Genomic DNA, 17940 nt, shown 5'->3' on the forward strand with positions numbered 1-17940 from the left:
CAGACTGGCACTCCCACAGGGACAGTACAGGACCTGAAACAACAGCTGCCTTACACTCAGCGGCAGCACTGAAGACACGGTGACCCAAATCCCCACAATCTCAGCCATCCTGAACAGGCTGTGCTAACCAGGTTTGGGCATCAGGAATGGTACTGCGTAAACTGGCCAGCTTTAGAGCTGTGGCAATGTCTACATTTCCAGCAACCACAAGCAATTAAAACTTCTGCTCCTATAAGGCTCTTAATAATCTAGGCCTGAGTCACCCACTGAAAGACAAACAGCACCTCTGTATGTGTCTCTCACTCAGTGTGTCTGCTTACGTAGCTGAGCATCTCTGCTGTAGACGTGCGGAGGAGAAAAAAAAACAGCAGAAAAAGGACTGACAGATGCCAGCAATTACTAGGCAAACCATATAAACAAAAACTGCAACACATGGCCAGGTCCAACTTTCCCTTCTTTTGAGCTTTTCAAGCAATGCAGCACTTGTTTGCGGCAACCACTTCAAAGCCATGGAGGTCTTTGTTCATGCATGCTCTCTGCAAAAAGTAAAAACATTCTGACCAGTAAGGACTGGTCAGATCAAATGGAAAAAAAGAACACTTTTGCAGATATGATGAGAGCATTAAGAGATAAGCTCCAAGAAATTGTCTATAAATCTAAGAGGATACTGAATACTGAATGTGAGTGTACACATACATGCATGCATACCCTCAATAAATACAATACATGCAGCAAGGAGACTCTCATACTGAGAGTCAAATGCAAGAATCAAACCATTAAAAGCTGATCTTAAGATCAACTCTTAATGGAACGAAACCAAACCATGAAAAACAGACAGCCGGTGCCACTGAAGGGGTCAAAACATAACTTCGCCCTGGTACCCCTTCCCTGAAACCCCGCCACCAATCCTGACAGCCACCAATGTGCATCCCGCCACATTCCGAACTGCAGCATGATATGGGAGGGGGTGCATTTGGACTGTGTGCAGAATTATGTGCAGAGGAGCAGTTTGGCTGAATGTGACAAGATGTGTGTTTCAAGGGGGCTGGTGGATGAAGTAAAAGGAGCAGGTCTGCTCTGGCCTCTTTGTCTTCCTGTGTATGTCTGTCTCTTCCTCTTTTAAAACTGTCCTCTACTTTAATGCTGTATTGGCGCAGACAATATCTGCCATCAATTTACAAGGAATTTTCAAGGTACCTGTTAATTTAAACAAATAAAATAAGCCACACCTCTTTTCTATGTAATTCAGTAGTGCAAGAAAGAATGAGAGACAGAAACATGCAGCTTTGCCGGACAGACATCAGGTGATGTGATAGGGTGCTATAATTTGGCCATGAGGAAGTGTTGATTTAATTGGAGCCTGGACTAATGCTTAATATAGCCTGTAGGACACCTGGTATAAACAGGTTACACCCAAGATGGGGTTCAGACAGTGGCAATTACAAGTCAGCTGCATGTCACAGCCAATCAGCAGCCTTACACAAGACATCAGACAACAGGAAACCAATCAGCACAGTCCCCCTTGCTCCTCATTACACACATACCATAAGAAGAGGATAAGGGGACACCAAGTGTTTTTCCCTTTTAATTACAGTGTCTGAGAGGAAATGACACTATGACAAATACAATCATCACCATAAACAAAAAATAACAATAATAAAAACAAAAAAAACCTAGACTGCAACCACAAATGTGTCTGCCTGTTCAGTAATTATTATTATCATCAGTCTATGTTAAAATAATAGAAATAGCAATAATATGAATAATAATGCTAATCATTATCATCATAATAATCACAGACAGCAGCATCCAATCATTCATTAAAATGAAGAATCCCAAGAAAAAAATTATAACTTCTACCATGAAAACTAAAATTAAATTGATGACATTTTCTGATTTATATTTAGTAGAGGTACTGTATATGAACCATATCACTAGAAGCAATAATAGTAGAGACATTCAGAGAGACCTCAAACACAGAATCAAAGAGAAAAGAGGGCCTTAGCCTTGATGTTCATTGACACCGCAGAGCCAAAGGGCTGCGTTGTGACAATGAGCAGAGAAAACAGACTACACAGGAAGACAGACAACATTCAATACAATGATATTCTCAGGCTACACTGAGGCACAGTGCATTCTGTGAGTAAAGCCTACGTGAACAGTACAGAAGGCTTAAAAGAAGCCAGTGAATGAATGAATTCAATAGTCTATAAAAATTGTCAGTTTCAGATAATTTTGTAATTAAGCTGAATACAGATTTAATTTTCTTTAATGGCAGACCGCACCTTTACTGCCATCATACTGCAATATTTACATTCACATTATATCTGCATTTAGATTCAACACAGCATGGGATTTAATTAATCAAAATCAGAAAAATGACAAAAACCTTGCCACTGATCTATAACCACAGAAATTTTTAGGAATTTTTTTATTTATACAGTGCATATTGTATGTATATGCTTTCACTAAATATGCAGAAATAAAGCAAAATAAATAAATGAATAAACAAATAAATGTCTATACAAAGAAAATAAATATTCTGTGAAATTTGTGATTATTTGTACATGGGAAAAAAAAAACCCCACAGGATTTAATTTTCAAAATTCACACAAAAGTGACTACAAGCACATATAGACATGTGCACGCATAAAAGGCCGACACCAGAGAGCTGGAAAAGCGTCAGCACTTAGAGGCCATTTTATTGCTTTGCTGTGGTCAAGTGAGGTGCGCCGAGCTCAATTCCACCGTAACAATGGCAAAGAGGGCCGTCGAGACAAAGAGGATTTACCCTGGCTCTTAACCCCTTCCCTTCTGACTCTGCCACTCAGCGCGGAGGGGGACAGAGTGCCGTGAGACCCTCTGAAAGGACAGAGGAAGAACACACACTTCACTGACCACAAACATGCATGCTCACTCACAATACAAAGCCTAATAATCCCATTCAGAATGCCTCCGTGTTCTGAGCCTTCAGAAATGAACTGATCAGAAATGACGGTGAAGGTGTAGTAAAGGCCTTGTAGTGAGAGATGAGACCTTCAGTAGAGTGCTGAGCCCAGAGAGCAGCGCTGTCTCTATCACTCCATCTCTCTCTCGCTCTGTCTATCCTTCTGCCCTACGGGGGACCCGGACTGGCTGCAGCGCATTTGCAACTGAATGACGCTTGTGCTTGGAGGATGCCTTTTAAAAACAGAAGAAGCGAGAGGGGAAAGAGGGGTCCCCGAATCCTCCTTTTCTTTTCTTCTCCCTTTAATCCTGAGGAGGATCAGCAGAGCAGTACACATTACGGAAATGGCATGGGCCTAACAGGGTCCGACATACCCCCGCTCCACATTCCGGCAGCTGTGCGCAGCCAGGAAACTGCCCCCGCATACTCACTGCGCAGACACACCATCATGGACATGGCCAGTGCTGCACATTGTACACTCATGCTACTGCAAACACACTGCCACCTCACTGCTCTAATAGGCACATCTCAACACCACAATGTTTCACAATTCAGTACCATACCATTACATCTGAAAAGCACAGAACTGATCTACTGTACACAATTTTTTGACCAGTTAATGAAATGAGCTTAAATAAAAAATAATCTTTAAATGTCCCTTATTAAGAAAACACTTAAACATTGGAGTGTAACAATTATTTAGTTCGTAAATTCAATAAGAAAGTAAATATGAGAAAACATCCCAATATATACACTATGCCTGACCAAATACAATTATAACCCTAGCCAAATATTGACAAATCTACTTCTAGCTGCAATTTCAGAATAAAAAAAATCTGAAATAAAAACAGTCTTTGTATGTCAAATCAATAACAATTATAACAATATTTCCTTCTATAAAAATACAAGCAATTATATGAAAAATGACAACACCAAGGAATTGATTGTGTGTATACACACACACATGCAATATGCTCCTAAATGCATACACTCTCTATAAATCTTCAGAACGCACTCCTGGTCTACACGATGGTGTAGTGTGCAGCTGAGTGTAGCATGTCTGAAGCTGCCGCGCTGATCCTGCGTCTGAGCAAGACACTGCAACCTGCCCCAAGCCACCCGGGCCTTCGCATGTCCTCACTCCCCAACTGAATGAGCAGCCCGCTGTCTGCCAAACGTCGGCCAATCGATGCAGCCACACACACACACACACACACACACACACACACACACACACACACACACACACACACGCACGCGCGCACACAGACACACACACAGACACACACACACACACACACACACGCACACTCTCTTATGCAGCTGCCAGAGCCCAGTCATGCTAGCTAGCCCTGACTCTCTCAGCCTCCCTTGATTTTTGGAGAGAGAAAAGTAAAGGTACAACAAGCGTTAACCCTCTTACAAACCAATCATGGGGACTGATTGCATTTCTGCTCAGTAGGGGAAAAATACAGCAACTCTGTACTAACAGTAAAATGCATTACCAGAACAGAATATACTGAAAGAAAAGCACCATACAAGACAGATATCTGTTTGTGCTAATAATTCTAAATTTTACCTTCCTGTTAAAAATGAAATTTTATAGTATAAATTAGCAAATGTAAAAATCAAATATAAAACATGACAGTGTGGAGATTGTTTACATTATACTGTCATATAATACAACTAGTAAGGATTTGTTTCCTTTGCTTATAAAAATAATTTACTGATTCAAATAAATAATTTACTACAAAGCACAAATTTTATGTCATTAATAGTAAGCATAAAGTAAATAAACTGGGAGGAAAAAATCTCATATACACTTTTTTTTTTTTTTTTTTAAAAAGGGACAAGTTTCTCCTCACCACTAAGAGCAGGTGTAGACAATCAGGTGTGTGACTATTGTGCTGGACAGGCAGATGTGTATGTAGGATGGTTCCCAATCCTGAGAGTGCTGGGTGCCCACTGGTGCATCTGATTGCCCAAGCTGCCCAGCACTGCAAGCCACTCTACTCCACTTCAGCACAGGGAGCCCCACTTCCTGAATTTTTAATATCACAGCTTCCAGTTACATAACACATATTTAAGTCCCACAGACCAAATAAAATTACTGAGAGATGCATTATTAGCTGAAAAAAACACAGGGAAAATAGCATCTGATAATTGCTGGTTTGCAGAGCAAGAGTAAAGAAAGGAAAAAAGAAAAGGATTGCACCAAAGTCACAGGCCGGGGGCCCCATGCATTGTTCCACAGCTCAGTGGTCGAAAAAGAAAATCCACCTCGGCAGACTCCGTCTATGTATTCCCCATGTTTTATGCATTCTGTTCTTTGTGATGATAAGCACCAGCTCAGAGGGCGGAATGCCCGGCTCAGAGGTCCTGAGGGGGTTGCCGAGAGTGCCGCAGAGTTCAATTTGGCAGTCTCTGGAGCAGCCCCCCACCCCCCAGGCAAGGCCAGGCACGGTAGTGCCCGCCCTGTCTGCACACCCAAATACTGTGTGACCCCCACCACGGAAAGCAGTAAGGCGCCTCCCCAAAGAGAGTGAGAGAACATCAGCCCCACTGCTGTTCACAGTTTTGTGATATGGAACTACGGGAAGGAGAGGCAGGGAAAATGGACACCATAATACCATCAGGATGAATATATTCAGTGGGTAATTTGGCATTAAATTTGGATGTTTTATATTCACATTTTGCATTTTTCTGCTGTTTGCTGATTAAATAATTTCATTTTCTTTATCAACATTCATAAATAACTTAATAATTAATCAATTAAGGCATCCCATTTGTGAAATCAACTGCAGATAATGCAGTTATTGAAAAACAAACTCATTTAAAAGCAGGGAAAATGTGTTTGTAGATTGTGGACTATGGTATGGACTACAGAAATGGATGGTAAAAGCTAAATGCATTGTGTCTTAAAATATATCAATCATACAGTGTACACAAACACACACACACAGAACACACCACATAGCAGGTGAAGGCTGAATAACAAATACAAATAAAGGGTGATTCTAATCAATATTATTTGCAGATAATTTGTAATACAGATTACAACAAATTATTATATTTTGATTACACATGTATTTGGATATAACTGCATGCTGATTTGATCCTGAGGCCAAGCAATATATATGGGTATACTCAGTTACAAACAGTATAAAAAGAGGAGACTCCTTGATGATTCAGTACCTGACTGAAATTAAACATGGTATTGGGGCTTACTGTACAGAAGCTTACTGTCTCTCAAATTCTAATACATGTAAATACACACATCCTCTGTGCTTTATATTTTGATACCAGTGTGCCACTCTTACTATACCACGCATGTGCGTGTATGGCTGAAATGATGGCAGTGATGCTGATAGTTGGGGAGTCTCGTTAATTTAATTCAGGAGAAACCTCAATAGCTTGAATGGCTGACTCCCGGTCTCCTACCTAACATCCACCACCCGCTAGACAATACAACAAACACACAGACACATACACCTCAGTGATTGTAAATCTTCCAACCTCAATGATTTAATGATTGTTAACACGATGACATATTGTGAAACAGCACACCACAGAATTTCTGCCAACATCACTTCAAAGAGATAAAAGAACGACACCTAGAACAAAAACATAGAAAAAAGGATGGGGGAAAGAAAAACTAGGAAAAAAGTCAAGGCTAACAGAGCAAACAGACCTGGCGGGGGATGCAAGGAGCACACACCAGGTATCACACACCTGAGTACAACACACTTCCTCTCGTACCCGCCCCCAACATAGGCCCCCGCCCTAATCCTGGTCCTTAATGACACGACTGACACGTATGCTCTCATCTTACAGTTTGTAACAACTAGAATAACTGGTCCTGACTGCAGCGGCTTACATATTCAAAACCATAAGCTGTAAAAGGATCCCCTGCTCCTGCTAAGCCAATTTACACTCAACCATACAGGAAACAGACATGGCCGCACGCATTTTTCTCTCCCCATTTTTATGATTCATTTCCCTGCTATCCCCAATGGCAGAGGGGTCTGTCTACCTACGGGCTGCAATCACATTGGATGACTAACAATGAGAAGAAAGAAAAACAGAGACAACACAGAGAGAGAACATAAGAAAATTAATGCCAGGATGAAGAATTAATACATGGCATGATGGAGGGACGAAGACTATGAAAAGGCAGGGAGACTGATGACAAAATCATAACAGAAAGCTCTCCTATTCCGGCAACTGTTTCACCCTACTAACACACACAGTAACACAGGATACTGGAGCTCTTCTCTGTCCTCACCACTTACGTCTTTAATCATATAAGAATTATCATCATCATACTCATCACCACTACAAGAATAAATGTGAAGCCATACATTCCTTGCCTGTCACCATGTGATCTTGACTCAGAGCTCTCTCAGGCTGAGGAGAACAGAGTGGGCTTCCCTAGAGAGGCCTATGGAGCTAACCCCCGGGAGAGAAAAAGACAGACAGAGGGGGGAGACCAAGGGGGGCAAGCAACACAGTGCATTCTCCACTGCCCCATAACCACACTGTCCTCCAGCACATGCTGCTCTAATATCACTTCCACCCGCACTAAACACAGCCTTAGACCCAGATTTAATGCCATGTTATTTGAAAAGAGCACATTTTCTTTCAGCTGCGCAAATAAACAAGTATACCTTACTACAAACTTAAGGAGAGCTAAATAACATTTGTTGTCTTTAAATTTTGATCTGGTGATGACTGGAAATAACAACTTGATACTGAATACAGCACTGTCTTCATTATGCTATAATTATAAACTCACATTGAACATTTCCATTCAGAAAGCTTTCTATATCCATATACTCCGCTTTATAAATTGACATTATTATTGCAATAATAATAATAATAAAATAATAATAATAATAATAATGTGTGGATTTATATACAGAAATTAAAATAATTTCAGTGTATAAACAAACAGAAGCATGCACTTTCAGTAAAGAAAAGGCAATGGCTATAATCACAATTAAACTAAGTGAAGAGCAATATATAGAACTGTTTAGACATTATCATGTGTATAAAAGAAAAGACACTGTGTACATTTTCATATATAAAATAGCACAACATTCTAAACTGCACAATAACATCATTAGTAAAGCTTGTACGTATGCTTAGTATATTTACAAAAACAGTACACTTTTCAAAATTTCAGTAACACTTTCTGGTAATATAATATGCATTTAAATAACACAAATGTAATAAAAGGGAAAGGTTGCTCTATGTGTCTGCTTTAAAAAATGTTGCATAACATAAACAACCTTTCCATTATTTTTTGTTTCAGGACCATCATAATTAACCCAGTATTCTGTAAATACTATGTACAAAATTGGGGGGGAAACGCAGTTCACAATCAAACGTCCATCAACAGCTGTTACAGCCTTGTTAATACAATATGAATATATTCTTGAGGAGTATTAGGAATGGCATTGTGAAATTTGTTTTTTATAGCTTTTGTACAAGAAAAAATGTAAAACAATCTGAAATGACGTGCCTGCCCCTCAAATTTGCATCCAGTTCCCAGGGCATAATGCAAGTTTGAAATGCAACTAGAGTGTGAACATGCACTTTCAGCTAATCCACTTAAATTTAATGTTAAAGTACACAACTTTCTCCAAGAAACAAAAAGCATGCAGGTCTGAAATGATCAAGTGAGATCACATAAAATTCATGATGTATTAACCTGACACTGAATATAAGCTATTTTTTGTCTACAAAATTTTGTTTCAATAAGCCTGGTTTCTTGCATGTTCATGTTTCAGATACTGTATCCATTATAATACCCTTGATAACAAAGCTCACCAACTTAAAGGATGACAATACACATCTTATTTTACATTATAAAATTAACTCTTCAGCAGCATCACAGTTATTGTCAACAAATGACTAGTGGATGGCCTGCAATCCTGAAAAGGGGTAGGCTAAATTGGAAAAGGGCATTTCTGCTTTCTTTGTTTGTAAAGCTCAAAGGCAGTGGGAGTGCAGACAGAGCACTAACATTATGCTATATCCCCTTTTCTGTGTGACGCCTGTAATTATTAACACCCCGTGTCTTTGAGCCGTTGCGGTAATGCAGGCGTTGTGCCGAAAAACACAACATCCAGACCTATGTGTTGTACCCCCTCCCTCTTTACACCAGTTTTGACATAACTGAGTGCAAAAAAAAGACAAAATTGGTTGGTGGTGGATTATTTTGTTAAAACATTCTAGTGCAACCATCTTCCTGAGATCTCCAAAATTTAAGGATGTTGAATATTAAAGGTGTCAACAGCAACAGGACAGTGCCCTTATCTTCAGCTATCAAGTCTTTCTATTTTCATTTTTTCATCCTTCTCCCTACTCTCTTTCCTGACAAAGTCATATTTACAGGCCTGTGTTGTCTATGTGAACTACCTCCCCACCTCTGGTTGGGAAAGCCTGACTGGTCTTTGGATCCTGCCTGCTTTTCTGACCTCCCCGATGCCTTCTCTATGACCCATGGCTATCTGACCCCTTCCATCTCCCTGAGATCCATTCTTTCACTTTCCATACCAACCAAACAATATCTAACCCTACCAGGGCTTCATTACCAAGCAGTCTTCTTCCATGAACCCCTCAAAATACCCTCATTCCTTGTACCTTGCTGACCAACCGGAGACTCTTTATCTGACCCCCACAATCTCAGTGCTCCGCTTTGTGTAACCCCTAAACATACCCCCTCCCTCGCCTCCCTTCTGTCCTTTCACTCTCACTCTCCCCCTGCTTGTAAATGGAGGGGTTTTGCCTTCTCTTTCTTTTTATCTCTCACACACTCACTGAGTGACCCCTGCTCCCCTGTTTCTTGCTGTCTGACCCCTAGTCTCTAAGCCTCCCTCTCTCGTTCTCCCAGAGCCAACACATCCACTGCATCTGCTGGCAGACCGCTTTTTTCGCCCGTCTCTCTGTCTCGAAACCTCGTCTTCCCGTCTCGCTTTTTACTCCCGTCTCCGAATATCCTTTCACTCCATCTCCATCTCATCTGTTTTCTCTTCTTTTGGCGCTTTGAGTGTGTGTGCGTGAGTTTATGTGTCGTCTATGTCGTGGGGTGGGAGACGTTTCCGCTCTTTCGTGTCTATCAGTCCGTATCTTAGAGGGACTACATTCTCACACCAACCTTGTCGGTCTCCCCATTCCTGTCTCTACCTCTATCTATCCGAATTGCTACAGCTTTTTATCTATCCCCTTATTTTTGTCCAGCTCATACTTTTTATGCTTTATATGTTGATAGTCCAACCATTGTTTTTCCCTGTTGGTAGTCGCGCTAACTTAGCTAGCGATTTCACTAGCCATTGAACTATTCCAAGTTATGTTAGCTAGGTTCGCTAGCTAGTTAAGGTTGTAAAATATTTGATTTTGTAACATATTTTAAAATACACTATTGATTGATAATTAGCGATAATGTATGGTAGTGTCGCCATAAGCGTGGTTCCCACTACCAATTGCTTTTGGTAATATTGTTCACATCAATCGTTTTATGTAGTATTGTCAGGCTTTTTTCGTTAAACTGTTCTTTATTTGCTAAATCCTTACTGTCTTACTTTTGCAAAATGAGAATCCAGCTAACTGTTGTCTGTCTTTCCGTTGTTCTTGCTTCTGAATGTTTCCCTGTCTTTCTTCATTCTGTTCTCTTCCTCCCGACCCGCCGCTAAAACTCTATCGGCTTTTGGTTTAACGCTTTCCAGTATCCGAAGTTTTGATGATCCGCTCTTGTCACGATGGAGTCCGTTCCGTTTTTAAACCCCTCACGCTCACAAAACACACACACAAGACGATCGATTTACATGTGACTCCGTCAGGGAATGAGCAAGAATCGACTTTAACAACGCTTCACGATATCCACCTGGAATGAAAAATAAAATTTAACAGCGTCTAAACTGGAAGAGAGATAAAGAAAAGTAGAGGAACTGACTGAAAGGGACAACAGGGCGGACAGAAATCGTTATAAAAGGACTCGGATAGTTAAATTGACGTTAAACACCAAGGATCATATACGAGTGGAATGATATCGAAAACAGAAGAAAAGAAGAGTGTAACACGATGTGGTATATTGTAAAAGTGTGGAGGAAAAGACGGTGTTTTCCTTTCGCCGGACGCAAGCGGACCCACAAGCTGGACTTATGTGTTGCTTTCCCGGCTATGATCACATGCAGCTCCCGCTACCTTCCGACTGCTCAGCGCAACCCTTTCCTTTAGCAGTCATACTTAAAACATACCATTTTAAAATGTTATTCTGTGAGCTTTTTCTGATCCCACCAAAATGCCCTAATTTGTTTTAAAATCCAAGCTTTGTGGTCTGCCTTTTGAAAGGAATCGCTGTCTTTGCCCGTTTCTTTTCTTCCAGTCATGAGGGGAGCGAGGACGAACCCAGATGTAAACACAGGTAACGATACGAATAGAACAGAGAATAAAACAACTTGCATGAAAATAACTTGCGATCGCGTGTTATTTCTCCAAAATGAGGAAATAACCAACCTTCGAAATGATTAGGGAAAAGACAAGAAAAACCTTCATTTAGAATCAAAACTGTAAGAAAAATCCTGAATCGGATATAGCTACACAGAAAGAGAAACCCAAAGTTGAAACTTACAATTTTTTGCAGCCGCTTTGTGATCCTCGCGTTTTAATCCAGTATAGAGACGGTTTGGCTAAAGATCCCATCAAGGCAGTCCCTTTTGGTCAGTTTGCATTTAGGATGGTAAAAGAAAGATCATTGTTGTTGCGGAGTGTAAAAAACCGAAGTATTAGTTGTAAAGGCTATATAAAAATAATTTGGATGCAAAGCAGGCGATGTGTCTTGTGTTAGAGGGAGAGAGGAAGAGGTGAAAGTGAGATCTGATGATTGAAAAGAAAAAAACTCTTTGGATCTTTATTCCTGCTAATTAGTTTCCTGCAAAAAATGGCTGTGATTAATTCAGTGCGCATGTGCTTCATTACACAGGCACGACGGGAAGGGCTAATTAGCCACCTTCTGGATCAATAAGATTCAGCAAAGGAGAGAGCGAGGGAGGGAGAGAGAGGGAGGGAGGGAGAAAGAGAAGGAAGGAAGGAGGGAGGGATAGATGGATGGATAGATAGGGAGAGAAAAAGAGGAAAGTGATGATCAGGGATTGAAAATAGGGAATTAAGAACAGCGGAAAGTAAAATACCAGGAGTCTCATTAGAACAGCAGCGAAAGTTACCAGCGAACTGGAATGGTACTGCCAGAGAAAAACAAAACCATTTCTTTTTGTGTTGCATTCTTTTTTAAATTATATTTGCGTGCATGAATGTGTTTATTTGTGTACTGTAATATGTATGTGCATCTGTGATTTTTCTATATTTTTTATTATTTGTTATATTTTTAAGAAACTTTGCAAGTTGCCAGTAAGAGCAGGAATGCTTCAGTGCTGGGACTTTCCATGAGTTTGTCAGATAGATACTTTTGATATGAATTGAAACAACCGCCAGTTTTCATAGACTGACTTTTGTTTTGAGAAGCGAGGAATGTAGAAAAGACTTTTTGTTTGTTTGTTTGTTTGTTTTAAGGAGAATGGGGAGCAAATTGTCTATTTACACGTGTTTCCGCAGCGATGTGGTACACGATATACACATACTTTAACTACTTACTTGAGATTCTAAAAGACAGTCCTGATTTTTATGACCAGACCTGCTATAAGACTGTTCATGCATACGTCTTTAAATGACACTTGACTTAGAAACGCATATTGATCTATCTCATGGCCTATTGATGATTAATTGCCTATGTTAAATGCTGATAATTCGAGTTCGCGTAACCTGTATTGCTTGTTTGGTATCAATGAATTAGGACATAACGTTACTTTCTAATCGGTTTGGAATGTTGGTCAAAAGTTAGCAAAACATGAGGCTATGCAGCACACGATCAACAACACAATCAAATAGTTTGCAGCTATAGGAAACAATATAGCCTAAAGGCGGAGGAAACTTGAATGCCTGTTCACACAGATCACACAGATATCAAATAAGTTTGGAGAATCTGTTTATACATTTCTTCCATTTATGTGTAGCCTATATGAACCCATTTAAAGATGCAAACAGTGAACTCAGGCTATCATGAGACACCGGAGAAAGTTGCCTGCAATCCTGAAACAATACACTGAGATTTAGCAAGACAAACTGCGGTAGGTCCCAAGGTAGTTGTGAAGCGGTGACTAGGAGAGAGGAGATCTAAAGGGATTTTAGACAATGTAATGTACAGTAATGCAAGTCAGCAACTATGGACAAGACACTTGATATTTCGGTACAAAATACATTACGAGGAATCTTAGCGCTTCGTTAAAGCAAATTTAGAATCGCAATCTGAGCCGCGATTCAAAGCATAAACCCCCAAACTTTCTGGCGTGCATTTATGCTAAACTCAATCTACTACCGGATACTGATATCCCATGCAGGTTACACACTGACTGAAAAGGATGCGAATACCTGTGTATATGCAGACTATACTGTTTGCTATGGATGGCGATACGGGAAAATTTAATAGAAAACTTATGCAACTAAACTTGTCCGACACATGTATTATGTGTGAATTCAGTGAACGTTAATATGGGTCTATTGCTGTATGATGTATCCTCGTATATCCTTGCTATATTTGACAAAAATTAGGATACATAAAAAAAACTAAATTTTCTCCCACCCGTCGGCTGTATACATGTCTTTGTGATGGCAGATCATGCAATAGGTTAATCTTCGTTAGACTTATGTTATTAGTATATGATAATGACCTGTGATATTTGTTATAAAAGTAAATTCTTTCAAAAATCCCTCTTTTTAAATTGTAGTAGCAGTAGTTTGCATTTAGAAAACTGTATTTCCCTGTGATGTGGTGTAATGGCCTCATGAATTCGTTTAATTTCATAAGAGTACGGATGAAATTACAGGATGGGAAATATCATAGAAATACTAGCCTATTTAAAATGCAAAGCAAATTACATTAATGCCTTAAAACTGACGTCGTCTCACTTTTATATTATAACTGATAAATTGCAAAACTTCCAAAGTCCTGCGTTCAAAGAGGTGACATTTGATCAATAGTAACAACTGTAGTATAGATCGACTAGGTTCTCTACAGGTCGTCGTACAACCCCCCCCCCCCGCCCCACAAACATTTCGCTTAAGTAGTCGTTTAGAAAGCTTGGTTTCCCCAAAATGGCCAGATTGTTTTTTTCCAGAATTCGAAATTTGTAACAATCCCTGCATGAGTTCCTCTTTGTTAGGATAATTCCATTGTTGATTCCCTGCAAAAGAATGAATAATCTTGCACACTCTTTACGCACAACTTCCCTATGTAAGGGTCCAAGGGGTCTTAATCGTCATAAATAATATTAATCTCTTTGTTTTATTTAATTACCCATTATGTTTATTAGAGAAATACCGGTGAACTAACAGATTCAGATATACAATGAGCATACACAAAGTGCACAAAAAGAAAAATAATGCGAATAAAAACGAAGCAGGTATTTAACTACATAATGTTACCTGTTATGGGATGCAAATTCCCAGTATTTGCTGCTTTATTCAATAAAATTCGCGTAATGGTAGTGGTATGTATAGGCAGTGTCTAAAGTGTTAAAGCAGTGGAACAAACTGAATATTGTTAATGCTGAACATTTATATGCTCCGCATTTGACTTTGTAAATTGCCTTTCTAACAATGTATGAGTAGCGTTTCTTTCTAATATTTAAATACTACAAGTTATATTTTCTACCTGCGTGTATTATATGGGTAACAATAATTGACACGTCATTTTAAGTGTAGCGGTCGAATTTGTGACCCTTGTATTCAAATTTTGCATTCTGGCAGATGTCTCACATCATAAAGAAATGCAAATTACATAATATTCTACCTAACCACGCATATACTAGAATGCCAGCTTTTTTAAAACAGCATATAAAAAATAATATTAACGGAAGAGTGGCCTAAGACAGCAAAGTGTGCGCGCGCGTGTGTGACGAGCATATGTTTGTTACGTGTACAGCTTGTTATTTGTATGGAAGCATGCAAAAACGTAACCCCATTTTTCCCCAAGACAACCGGCCCGTTGTGCAATGACAAGGCATGCATGCAGCTTCTTAATGCATATGACTAACCTCTGCAGCCTTGTTACGTAAGCAAACATGCATTCATCCATTTTTGAATTGGATACAGAGGTGCTCATATTTTGTGCAGTTGAAAGCAGACGGAAGGGATCTCAAGGATTTGCGATGTGTCTGTTCTCTTGGGAAGGGAAGATTGTAAAACTGAATGGTAGAGAATAGAGTGGAGATAGAGGGGCAGCGAGATAATAAAGGCCTTAGTGTGATTGGGACGCGTGGAGAAACAGTATAGAGCAAGCCTTTAATTTATCTGTGCATCGATTACAGAGGTGTAGTTCTGTCGCTACTAGGTGACCTCTACGTTCCAAAACAAACTAAATAACTGTTTACCTAACCTGCAAATGTACTTAAGTTCCTCTTAGAAGAACCAGTTGTGTTGGAAAAAAAGATACTCTACCGCATCTTTGTATTCCTCACGTGAATTACCTCGAAACGGATGTCTTTGCAAAGCACGAGTTCATTCTACCGGTGTTTCTCAACACTTAAATGAGCAGTACCATAAATGCATCAAACCCTGTGTGATGGCATGTGGGTGTCGAAACAAAAGAAAGAAAAAAAATCTCAGAACACAAATGACTGAGGCGACTGAGCATCCTTGGCCATCCAAAACTCGTGCATACGTGCAGGGGAAACTAGCTGCGCGCATGCATCCAAACCTTTAGTGACATTAGTCTTTATAGTAAAGTTATACACTTTAAAAGTATATATAAACGGATTAAAAATAGATTTCCATTACAATGTTTACATAATACGTTACAACTGCCTCATTTTGTAACGAGGTATTTCGATTAATCAAAAGTGTTTCTGAAAAAAAATCCTTTGTGAAATCCACCGAATGAATAAATAAGCACATTCACTTACTGACTTGAGTAAAATTTATTTTAGCGGATTTCTTACTGTGAGACATTACACCTAATATGTAAATGTGTGTGTGTGTGTGTGTGTGTGTGTGTGTGCGCGCGCGCGTGAGAGAGAGAGCGAGAGAGAGAAAGAGAGAGAGCTTTATCTTGGCCTCACGCACCGCGCGTGCCATCCCAGAATAATAAAACACTGAGGGGAACGGTGAGGAAATGAGAGCGCGTGAAAACGTTCAAAGATAAAAGCAACTGTCCGCTATTGTCTTGCAGCGTTATAAAAGCATGATGAATACAGTTCTGAGGATTAAAGGACTTTGTTGAATTTTATTAGTATAAGGTACCTAAATCTACGCCTGATGTCTTAAAACAAACAAGAGAAGGTACTACATATTAACTTTCGTGAACGAAAGAAACCATGCATTTGGGGGTGAAAACCCAAAAACAAGCGAACAAACAAAAACACTATTAATCAATTCGTTCACGTATTGATTAGATAAATATCTGCATAAAATTCGCAGTGAGGTGGGCAACCTAGGTGTGAGTAGTTATGTTTAATTACTCTGTAGTTTGAAAAGTGAGGAAAAGTCCAAGCAAGATCCACCAGTAGACCACTGTCCGGCCTGGTGCTCGGATTGGATAGGGCGGAATAGTGTGCTCCTATGTCGCCAGGTGCAATGGCAGCGCCCTCTTATGTTCACTCTGACCACGAGGATCAACAAGCGTATCAACCTGCCTCACAAACCCCCACAGACCTCTAAAGATACTTTCTTTGCTGTTGTACTTTGCGTCACAACGCTACCCAATTTATTCACATATATGCAGAAAAGAGACGAGAGGCCACCTTCCACCGCTCTACCATCTAATAAGATGCAGAAAGACATGTTATATATCTTATGTGTGTATTATATATGGTTTTATATGAATATGTGCATGCCTTACAAAAATACACATTAAACACGGAAAATGATAACATATTTACAGATGAGTAAATATTCAGTATGCTTCCCCTGTTCAGTTCATGTATGGAAACGGCATATGATGTTATTTTAGTGTTAATGCAAAAAAAAAAAAAACAAAACAAACAAACAAAAAACGCGCCACAATAGTTAAAATTCCCGTTAAAACTCGACACATGTTAACATATTCGTGAAGAGCGCTAAACTAAAATGTACTTTCACACTTAAAAATAATTCGGAGCCGTCAATAAACAACATTTGACAATTTTAACATCAATAGGGCATCACACTGAATAAATCAGCGCAGATTAAGTGAAAATCATGAGTATACGTTATCGGGATAAAAACATCCGTTTGCCAATCTTTTTCATGTTTTATAATACCATATTTCAGTGGTATATACTGTCACAGAATTAATTTCGCAATTGATGGGCTTAGTCTTTCGTTGAATCTGGCAATTGCATTCTTTGCTTTTTGATTATACTGAAGAGACATCGGAAGGTTCACTGTGTGGAGGTAAATACTGCACGTTATAGTATTTAGATTTAGGTTTAGGTTTGGACACATCAGGAAGTTTTGTATACTTATAAAGCATTACATCACATTATGCATAATTAGTTGTGCCAACAGTTCATCAACATGCTTCCAAAACGAAGACATATATTAGCCTAATCTATTTGATTTTCATCTAATTGATATCATTCGTTTTTCGTATAACAACGTGTATAGTTATATCTGTGTACAGTTATTCGTTCAGTAACATTTTGATCATGCTATACCGCATAATTTTAAATAGCATTCAAACAAATATGAACAGATGTTAAAGTTGTTAGCACCACTAAACATCTTGTGAACACCATACACCTCCCAGTTTCTATTACAAAATCTCTTTTAATGAAAGTAAATTATGTACATTTCTAAACACAAAAATATACATATTTTACTTTCATTATGTTACTTTCAAAAGAAATAATGTGTTATTTAGGCAATCGATAACCACGTTTGCAATGTAACGAATGGAT

The 17940-nt window shown here is 39.3% G+C and overlaps 2 protein-coding genes across 3 annotated transcripts in view; one reads left to right on the forward strand and one right to left on the reverse strand.

Moving 5' to 3' along the window:
* zfhx3 (zinc finger homeobox 3) overlaps positions 1–11941 on the reverse strand; it is a 146458-nt gene extending 134517 nt beyond the window's left edge. For both annotated transcript variants that reach the window (XM_036534782.1, XM_036534780.1), the window contains exon 1: positions 11583–11941. The gene's annotated coding sequence lies outside the window, so the exon portion shown is untranslated. The remainder of the gene's footprint in view (positions 1–11582) is intronic.
* Positions 1–17940, forward strand: part of LOC118782303 — a 104528-nt gene that overhangs the window by 34801 nt on the left and 51787 nt on the right. The window lies entirely within an intron of this gene.

This window comes from Megalops cyprinoides, chromosome 8 (assembly GCF_013368585.1).
Source record: "Megalops cyprinoides isolate fMegCyp1 chromosome 8, fMegCyp1.pri, whole genome shotgun sequence".
NCBI lineage: Eukaryota > Metazoa > Chordata > Actinopteri > Elopiformes > Megalopidae > Megalops > Megalops cyprinoides.